Raw genomic sequence first — 10,870 nt, 5'->3', positions numbered from 1 at the left:
TTATTCAGGGTTTAAGCAAGCCAGGCCAGCACCCTGTGGCAAGGATGTCATTGGACCTGTGCAGCAGGGAAGAAGGGAGATGAGAGCCTTTCCTCCTCCCCTGCATGAGCACAGAGGTTAACATAATCCAATTCCTTGTGCTCCAGTAAATGGCAAAGAGGAGGCAGACCAGAGCCAGCTCTGCAGCACGGGGAGGTGAGAGCAGATTCCCCTTGACCGAAGGGAGCACAGAGGCGCAGCGCGCCGTGCTGACGCGGTGCCATGCTTACTGGGTTTGCTCCGCGCCCGTGGGAAGAGCTCACCTCTCCTCCTTCCCACTCTGCCCACAGTGGTACTTACAGCCACAGTCCATCACCCCATGCATGGCAGTGGGAATTCTGCCTGAGAAAAGACTGCTGACTCAGTCTTCTGAGATTCACAGGGTAAGATTCAAAGGATATATTTAGCCACACTGTCATTTCTTTTTCCAGAACCTCATTTACAGACCAAATATTTACTGTTCCTCTTCATAAGAATTTGAGGACATTTCAGATCCTGCACTCTGGTTTGCAAGGACTTGCTATGTTACCAGCATATATCCTTTAATTACAGAGCAGTTAACACGCAGCCACTGATAACACGTTACAGGGCCCAGGTTCAGCTCAGAACAATAACATCTGCCTCTAAATTTAGGTGTCTGAGCTGCCATTTCAGTCAGTGGAGCCCTAGGGCTCAGTCCAGGTGCCCGAACATCAGGGCCCAGGGTGTTCAGTGGCGCATCTGAGACATCTGCATGGGGCTGGTGGATGTGACCCAAAACCTGCACCCCCTGAAGAGGCAGCCAGCTTTTCTCCGGGCTTCAGAAATGGCTCTGGACACTGCAGCAAGCCTTCTGCTGCCTGCCTCGCAGGCAGTGCCGGAGGCTCCCGGGAAAAGCAGAGTCTGTGTTAGGCAGCCGCTTCAGTCTCCCACCCCTGCCATGCTGAATGGGAGAGGGGAATTTCTCTCTTAACCCACTTAGCAATCAATGTAACACCCTCAAATATAATGTTTTGTGGCCCATTGAATTTTCTCCTTGGAGACATAACTTTTATTCTCACACGGAGTGTCTCATCTTTCAATGAAGCTTCCCGTGCCACTTGTTGCAATTTCATCTCCCAGGCAGCTCCACAGTGAGCCTTGTGCTAGAATTGTAATCCCTGGGATTTATTATGATGCTGTTATCATAGGGGAAATATGAAACTAGCATCCAAGTTAATTAGAAGCGTGGATAGGAGCCTGGGCATTGGCGAGAGTTGTATCCATGTGTGAAGTCAACGGATCAACAGTTACAAATGAGACCAGGTCTCACAGACCGACACGGTGCCTCCTATTCAGCATGATCTTCTGTTCGGAGCCGTCATCACTGGCCCCTCTACTTGGGAGCAGAACTGTACACAGAGCTAATGGAGCTATTTCACTGGAATTTTCCGTTTTACAATTGGTTTCATTTTTTATACCTGAGGATACTCTGTTTTGGTCAATTATTCTGGTTTTTGGAAGATGCTTTCAACAAAAACACGACTTTATTTATTTAGGCTGTTTTCATCTTCTCCCTGTGCCACCCTTTGTTGGAGTCCGCCTCCGCACAGTTCTTTCTGTATGTAAAATTCCAGAGATAATTGCTTTAATTCTTATTCTCATAGAAAGAAATCATATTTTATGACAATCTGGAGCAGAACATTGTGTTTTCTGATGACCTCAGATTTCTTATCAGTGAAAGTAGAAGAAGCTAAAGAACTATTTGTCTCTGTGTGTGCCAGTTAATGACCCAGAGACCTGAATACTCTGTCCCTCTACCTGTGCCAGACCCATACAGGCAAGACCCCCTGCACTGCTTGTCCCACCCCCTACCAGCGGTTGCCCACCTAGTTTGACCCTTTCCAGAATAAAATGGCAACTTTTCGGACAAAGCGGGCCATGCAAGAGTTGGAGGTAATTTCCCAGTCAGGCTTGAGACAGTCTTTTTCATTTAAAGTCACCGTCATTTTGATGGGCATCTCTTTGGGTGATATCCTTCCGAGAAGTACACTGGAATCAGGTGCATGCTGGTGGATCGGCATGGTTATTGCCTGGGGGAGTTTGTTACTGGCAGAGGGAGGGAGCACCAGGAAACCCAGCGGTGAACACTTACAGCATAACCTGCCAAGGGGAAAATTCACCTTATTATTAATTAGGAATTGTCTGTGCCTGCAGCAGTGATGTTGCATATTCCTGCAATCTTTTTCCACCCCATTTGATTTAGTATTATCCCTATAATATGTAATCTTTCTTTTAATGCTGCTAAACTCTTGACCTCAATATTTTGTAAAAATGAGTTTCACAGCTTAATTATACATTGTGAAAGACAAGACATTCATTTTTACTCTTTTTCTTTTGGTTAAGAGTGTTCCTTGCTGGCCTGAGTGTGCATGAGCATTAGAAAATAATCTCTTGAGCGACCATTTCTCAAAATTTATGCCAACACTTGTTACTTGCTATGCTCCAAATTTCACCTCTGTGTTCATTAGAAAGTGTTCAGACACTGTAGTATTGCAGCAGAGACAACGTACCTCCTCCCCACGTAGCATCACTTCGCATCTGCTAAGATTTGTGAAAATTATATCTTTAGCCAGCCTTGACTGAAGTGTTAATTGCTCAGACCCAGACTTCTTCAAATTTAGTTAAAATTATTCTTCCTCTAACCTTCCCACAACTGTTGTAACATTTATTCAGATTTTTAAAAAGAGGTTTGAGCAAAGATAAGAAATCAAATCAAACCCAAAGAATAAAACTGACGCATTGGGTTGTCAGTGGCACTTTCTTTCCTTTACCATCTGAGAGCCACGTGGTTTGTGGCATAAACAAATTTTAATTGAGTGACAGATTGTTGTTCAGTACTGAATATTCCTTTCCCAATTTGGGAGAGAAAATGCTCTGGTAATTCTTATTAAAATCAGTCTACAAACCATCAAGGCCAGAGGCCTTTTTTGATTGCATTTTTTAGAATAGCCATCTGGACTTCCTCTGGAGATTTGAGCTTGAGCATCGTCTCCATTTTTTTTAGTCGCTTAGCAGAAGCACACCTTGTCCAGAAAATCCAAGACCTCAGGTGCAGCTGAGCTAATGAATTACATGCAGTGATGTGCTTTGAGGGGTCTCTTAGGAACCCCCTGTTAAAATTCTACTACCAGCCCAGAGGCAGGAGGGATAGTATTCCTCCTCTACTAAGGTCCACTGGTTTCCTGCTAAATCAGCCCTGCTCGTGTTGACTTATCCCTCATGCTACTAAAAACCATCTGAAGAAGAAATTCTTTTCCTCTGTAATTACTTGCTCTACTTAGACTGGACCTGGAGCTTCCCACGTGCAAATATCATTTATTTATTTTGTAATAAGTCTGTTATTGACCGGTGATATACATCACGTTAGCATCTGAAGCAGTCTCTCATCCCAGTGATTTTGTATTTGGAATAGAAAGATAATAAGTATTTTGGCAAGGGGATAATTAACCAGAAAGTGGCCTCTTTTGTCATGACAAGACTGATCCTGAGGACCGTTCACAAGGAAAAAAAAATCCCACGGGGTCTCAAGGCCTGGACCAGGTGCCTGTAGACGCTCTGGAAAACAGCAAGTGCACCCATGGAAATGGCATGCGATGGGGTAATGCACTCTGTGTCATCCTCATCACAGCAGCTGCGTGTGCATTTTAACCCGTCACAAATGCAAAGCAATTGGAATTGGGTTAGCCTCAGTGCGGAGGCTTAAACTAGCTTGAATTTTACACATTTGCTGCAGGCTGAGAATCCATGTGCTGACAGTAGTTTTGGGTATGAGATATTATTTTGGCAACAGTGACTTTGTGTGAGCCCAGAAAGATATTCAGAAACCTCTCCAAAGTCTTCATAAACTGGGGATTCTCAAACTGATTACAGAAGTGCACATCCACAAGACCAAGCCTCACCACAGTAGGATGCGTCTCACCATTTTACAAGTTGGAAGGTTAAACCCGTACTATTTTTTTTTAATTTCGATTTTCATGTCATGGTATCGAAGCCCCTATGAAACCACTGATTCTCTCCTGTTTTTCCATCTTTTTCTCCCTTGTATTTTCAAGAGACATTTTAGTTCTCAGTCTTTCCCTTTCTGCTGCTCTCAGCTCTGTCCTCAAGAGTCTTCTGTCCCCTAAGTTCTAACAGGCTGAACCCCAGCTTCAGTTCCCCAGGCACTAGTGTTGCTAGCTTGGCTGCCTCCATTGCGTACTGATGACCTGGAAGCGTGTGCATACAGAGGACGAAGCTTTCCAATGGTACAAAGCTGGCCCCAGGACCACTGGTACAACTGAGGAGATAATCATGCCCAGAAGGTGGTGAATGGAGTACCAGCCACGGGGAGCGCAGAAGTACAAGCAGGAAATTGAGCAAGAGGAAAAATGATAGGTTAAAACCTGGGGTAAGTAAACAGGGTGGAAAGATCGGGAGATTTGGGTGCGGGCTGGCAAGGAAAGCCCCATTCGGAGGGAGGAATTCAGAAACCCAAGGGAGTCGCTTGGGCACAGGACACTTGGGCTGGGAAGAGCCCAGCAGCCCAGAATAGGATTGACAGCATCGAAAAGAGGAGGAAGAAGGTGGAGAGACCACAAGCTAGCCAACAGGAACAACAGCGAGAACACCATGTCCGACACCGCGCTTCCTCTGTGGAATTAGACACCTCCCTTCGGCCCTGGGACAGAGCGCTGGCATCTGCGGCAGAACCGCTGCCTGCACATCGGCGGCTGTGGGTCCTGGGCACTGGAACACGCTGTTGGTTAACAAAACAACATTGTCCAAGCCAACCTGAAACCCAATATTTCATTTTCATTTTTGCTCAAGTAGAAAAACAATTCTGTTTTTTAAGGAAGTTGATATTTTCACCATAAAATACTTCTATTTTGCCAAGAATATATTTGTTACTAGATCATTCCAAGTGGAAGTTTCCACCCTGCTAGAGCCTATAATAAACTTCTATCTGCCATGTTATAGATTTGTTAGGTCACAGCTACAAATAAAAACAGATTTCAACTCAGTATCTTTCTGGAGAATCAAATCCTCTAACACAGTCCTTTCCTACAGCGTTTGGCAATGTATACAGGTTTCAGGTGGAAGATAAGAGTGAGTCATAACTCAGCTCTAGCTTGCATGACAGATAACTAGTTTTGAATATCTAGGTTAACCTAGATTAGGATGGACAACAAAGTACAACGTATATTAATGTAACCTGGCTGGCTTTGCATCCCTTGAGTGTCCAGGTGTGTTATCTGTTGAGACATACTAGGATTTTCCCAGTGAGCTGAGGACTTCTATATTAATATATTACCAGGTTCATCTTTGTGGTAAATCCATCTTGAATTAAAGCATATCCAAACTGGGGTCAGCAGGTTTTGTATGCTTGGCTGGAGAAAATTAATGGCTGAGGCCAGCACAGTTGAGAACCTGGATTCAGTGCGCAGCGAAGAGTGTGCATGAGCAGACTCATGGGTGTGAGGCATGTTTCAAGAAATCTATATCCTGAATTTCATCATACTAAAGGAACATTAGATCTAGTTGCATGAGTCTTTACAGTGAAATGTTGCAATATTAATTGTTGTAATATAACTGCCGGTCACAGTTATTTTTCAGGTCTGTGGTTGGACATAGTGCTGCACAGCTCAGGGGGGCTCTGTGCACATTGTAGTTCACTGTGTTTCCTTGGGCCTTAGTTGCTGCTGCTGTTTTCAATCAGTGCCCCCCATGCTTGGTTGATGTGTCACACTGTATATACTGATTTAGAGGTATGTCATATCAAATAAAGGACAAATAACTTGTTCAAGATTATATTTAATCAAACAAAAGAGATTAGCTATATGTTAGCTTTTTTGGATAGGTAGTAACATCGCTGATTTTTTTTCCTTCACTATGGACATTAAAAGGAATTCTATTTTAAAATAATTTCCTCCAAACTGCTGCATTCATTATTGATTTTCTTTCTACAGTTGTTTAAACATCAATATTTTTCTAACCAACTACTTCATGAAAATGCAGTTTACCAGAAGTTATTTTTATCTTATTATTCTTAAGTAATTTATTTTATATCTCAATTGCACAGAAAGGAAAAGAGTTCTGGGAGGAAAAAAGGCAAATATCTGTGTTCTTGAATGCCTAACCTTTAAGATTTGAATTAGTTAAGATGTCTTTTGCCTCTCTCTTTCATTTTCTCTAACACAGACTCAGATTTACTGCAGGAATTTTCAAAATGAAGACCAAATAATGAGTCTTTGTTCAAGAGAAGACAATGTCCGAAATTCATTCTCCAGCAGCCAAATGTTAACAAAGGTATTTCTAAAATGGTCAGTTCCTGCCCTTCCACTGGCTCCAGACTACCCTTTGGCATAAATGTTTTGCTGTGTGTTCTTCTGTATGGTGAAGACATTATTCCTGAAGAGCTTTTTCCTCTGTGCTCTGCAGTTACATATTGACATTTAGACTCACAAGTCCTAATTAGCGCGACTGATTTTCCTCTGGGAGTTAATATAAATGATAGTAGCAAAAGAAAAAGTGCTGCTGCATCTCAGCTTTGCAGTTGCTCTGTCACACAGCTATCTTAGTAAACCTGTTAATTATGGACAAGCTGTCAGGTTGCTTAATGCTTCCAAGTAGTCAAAAATGCAGAGCGTTCAGCATCAGGATGGCTCCTTCCTCCTGGATCACCCCTTCACCCTGCCAGGAGTTACCACCCGAGGCTGCCCCACCTCTAGCAGCTCCAGGCATGGTCCACAACAGATTGTGGTCAGCTTGATCAAAAGGTATTGAAAGATGTAATACATCCAGTTTAGCTTAAGCTCTTTGGGTCAATGTATGGGCTATGTGCATACAGGAACTCCTGGGAATCAGGATTAAGGCGATTAGAAAGGTTCAAACACTACTGTTTATAGCCATTCACAGTAAACTTGGTAGACTACCTCAATGCACACACAAAAGTGAAGAAGGCGAAGACACAGAAAAGTGATTTCTAAAGGAAAAATGCAACCAGGACGTAACGCAGAGATATCCTTGTCCCCACAGGACAGTATTGAAAGGTCCTCAGTAATGAAGAAATTTTAATTAGCTGATGTCACCAATGCAGAGAAAAAAGAAGACCCGGTTTCCTGGAGGTCAGTGGCTGTTTTGTTACTTTCCTAAGTAGAGCGGCATTTTCTCCTCAACACTGGTCTCACTGCAGAGCTTCCTTGTGCCTGGCAATGATGTCTGGGTGCACTCAACAGAAGCAAGCAATGTATTGCTGCCCCTGCGCTCACCTATGCCCACAGCCTGGGGCTGACGGGAGCAAAGGTGACAAAAGTGACAAGCAGCTGGACAAATGTAACCAGAAATTCTGTCTGTAACAAGAAATAATTGATCTAGTTCTCTCCAAGGAGAAAGTCTAGGTTAATTCACCCTGCTTATCATTTGGATAATGCCTTCTCTATAAGGCTTCAGAATGACACATTTTGAAAGAGAAGAATAACCTTTTGGCTTCCATCTTTTTACACCTATTTGGAAAGTGGGCAAAGAGGAAACAAAGCACTTAGTAACACTGTTCATAGTCTGCCAAGCCTCGCTTATTATTGTGTTAGCTGTACCAATAATGGCTAAATATTTAGTTATTTCTTAAAAACAAAACAAACAGAAAAAAAAAAAAAAGAAAGAAAAAAAAACCACACCAAAGACAAGCTTTTACATGCCAGCTTTAATTTCTGTTACTGGGAAGGAATGTCCTACTAAGGTGAGCACCACAGCGTATCTTTTGCTCCAAGATCTGAGTTTCACCTCTGCTGCCTTATTTTATTTACAAGTGATTTGCAACACACTTTTATCTCAAAGTATGGTGGAAGGATGTGTATTGGGACTCTGATGAAGAGCAAGGTCATTACAGATGGTCTGAAACCACCATTCATATATTTTCCGAGAGGTGTTTGGAGGGAACGTTAATAAGAAGAGGGGATTGGAAGTGGAGGTTTGGGTACTTGTCTTCTGTATGGAGAAGGATCTGTAGGGTAAGGTCTCAGCAGTGAGTAGTTAAGCGGTTTTAAGATAGCGGTTAATCATTGTTAAGAGTCTTTAAAATCTCAGTGGGATGTTTTAGCACTCATTTACACATTTTTTTGTGTGCAGCTTTAATTTATCTGAAAGCAACCTAGTTAAAAGATTGCAGTTCCCAGGCGTGCGCACCATTATTCCAACACAGTGAATCACCTCTGCTGGCATAAGACAGTTTCATATACCCCTCTTGGAAATAGTTAAACTTTGTCACAAATATTCACTGTGTAAATAACTAGAGAAAACTGCCTCAAAAAGCAGAAGCAGCCCCAGCAGACAGCATAGATTCGAAAAGCAAAATCTCTGGCCACAACAGAGAGATTGCCTCTGCCTAGATAACAGGAGTTATCGGCAGACCTGACACAAAAATGGCCAAAGAGTACCCGATTCGCTTCTCTTGAAATGTGGGTGTGGATATTATTCAAATCTTCTTTTTCACCTCTTTTCAAAAATATTTTCTCTCTATTTTTCAAAACTCTTGTGCTGTTTAGTTATTTCACATCGGTGGTTCCAGAGAAAATACAGTCCTGGAGATGTGCTAAGGGAGGAGCTTCTGCGACCACATGCCAAACTCAGGACTCGGTAAGTAAGTGACTTCTCACGGGTTAAGGAATTATGGAATGATTTCCCTGTGGTTTAAAAGTACACGTGCAGAGCGATGTGCACGTCTTCTACTTGGGTTTAAGTTGAAATGCTTTATCTCATGTTTCCTATGGGCTAAGAGCATGCACACAGCCAGTCCTGAAAACGTACCATGTCGTAGATTGTTAAGACCACTGCTGTGTCTCAGCTCTCAGCCTTTGACAATGAGGACAGAAAATATATTCAGGTCTACCTGGAATGTACACATACTGACTTCCCATATTACCACTGCAAATCTCAGAGAGTAGCTGTCACTGGGAATTATCATCAGACGGGGTCCTTCCTGTGGTAAAAAATAATGTTTATAGGGCAAAAAAGGTCATTTCTTAAGCCGCATCCTTTCCGATCTCTTGACTTTTATTAAAATCGAGTGAAAGCAGCATGTCAATAAGAAAAAATGTAGACAATGGATGCAGAAAAATCAGCAGGAGTGCTGGAAAGCAGGAAAAGAGAGAAGTCTAAACTTTCTGTTCAAATCCTCAAGAAAAGGGTGAATATGGCCATATGTCCAGATATGTTAACACGGGAGTCATGGGCCTTGGGATTTTCCTCTGTTTGTAGCCTTCCTGATCAGACTGAAAACGGAATATACTTGTACAAATCAACTCTTCACATTTCAGAGTGGATGTTGAAAAACTGGAGAAGATATTGGAAAGAATAAAAATTGCCAAAGCCCTAGACAGTGACAGCTGTAATAGGCTCAGCCAGTTTAGCTAATCAAAAAAAAAAAAAAAGGGACTGAGAAAATATGTGAGTTTCTACCAACTAGAAAAGAAGAAAACAAACAAAAAAAGACAGAACTGTGGACAAAGCCAGACAAATGCAAATTAGAAATCAGTAATTAAAATGTAACTGAGAGGAAAGTTAGTCCTTGGAACAAATTGGCAAGGAAAGTTATGGACTCTTCACCTCTCGATCCTTCTTGAAGGGCTTCTTTGTCTTGGTGAGCTCAGCTTGAAAATAATGGTGACATGCATCAGAAAATTATCTGAATCTTTATTAACATGTGGTGCAGAGAAGCTGAGACTGTGAGCCAAAGACAAGCGTTCACAGCAAAGCAGTTCACACCAGGCCACTGGCACTAGAACAGCGGTGTTATTTCTCCAACAGTTTTCCAGTGCGAACAAACAGCCGAGATTATCTCATGCTGCTCCATCCCCTCCAACGATCCACTCTCACCTTGGCCAGCCACCTGGGTCCCAGATGCTGATTGCTTTCCGGCAGTATATTTATGCCCCACAGAAGGAGCTTTGTGGGGCTGGTGGGAGACTGCGTGCTCTCAGCCAAGGCACAGGGATTGTTGGATGACCGAACGCTGAATGAGCCCCCTGATTGCTTCTGGAGCGGAGGCTTCGGCTTTTGGAAAAACTTGTCTGCCTGCCAAAGATGATGAACCCAACAGAGAGCAAGGGATGCTTCCTGCAGGGAGAGGCAAACTGCAGTGTCCACTAGGGATGTCTTGGTCAAGTCTAAACTACTGGTGCTTAAGACACTGCAGGTTTGCAGGCAAAGCCCTGAAATCAGCTTGAAGGCACCTTCAAGATCTGGCGGTGGTGGGTGTGAAGATGGGACTAGGCTCAACTTGAGGGCACTGGCAGAGAGACCAGTGTGGCTCATGTGGCAGAGGACTCACGACATTGTCTCAGCACCTTGCAGGGACTGGAGCTGGGATACTGGAAAGGGCTGTGCCGATGTCATGCTTGGGGCGAGATCTCTGCTGCTGTTGTCCCTCAGGATGAAGTGCGGTTCCCACCAGGGAGAGGCCTGCCACTCTGCTCCCATAGGCCATGCTGGTGGCGGGCAGCCGGCATTGCGGGTGGGCAGGTGTGGGTCTGCTGCCCACCCACGGCGCGGGAGGTGTGGGGCCATGGTGGGCAGTCGCAGGTGGTAGCAGACACACATTATGGGGCAATGGTGGGCAATGGCAAAGACAGGTTATGGGGCGCTGGTGGGCGATAGCAGACGTTATGGTGTGCTGGTGGGCGATGGGTGATGGCAGACACACATTACGGTGTGATGGTGGGCAATGGCAGATGTTATGGGATGATGGTGGGTGATGGCAGACATGTTACGGGGCAATGGTGAGCAACGGCAGACATTGTGGGGCGATGATGCATGCTGGCAGACACACATTACAGGG

At 43.9% G+C, this 10,870-nt stretch overlaps 1 long non-coding RNA gene across 2 annotated transcripts in view; it reads right to left on the bottom strand.

The window, feature by feature from the left end:
- Positions 1-1,134: 1,134 nt before the first annotated feature.
- Positions 1,135-10,870, bottom strand: part of LOC129735648 (uncharacterized) — a 29,886-nt gene continuing 20,150 nt past the window's right edge. The window contains exon 3 of one of the 2 annotated variants that reach the window (XR_008731436.1): positions 1,135-2,160. This is a non-coding gene — a long non-coding RNA (uncharacterized LOC129735648). Of the gene's footprint in view, positions 2,161-7,724; positions 9,367-10,870 lie in introns of those variants that run through there. The other variant, XR_008731438.1, reaches the window with a different exon arrangement.

This window comes from Falco cherrug, chromosome 3 (genome assembly GCF_023634085.1).
Source record: "Falco cherrug isolate bFalChe1 chromosome 3, bFalChe1.pri, whole genome shotgun sequence".
Classification (NCBI taxonomy): Eukaryota; Metazoa; Chordata; class Aves; order Falconiformes; family Falconidae; genus Falco; species Falco cherrug.
The sequence above is the reverse complement of the archived record's forward strand: the minus strand, read 5'-3'. Positions and strand labels throughout refer to the sequence as shown.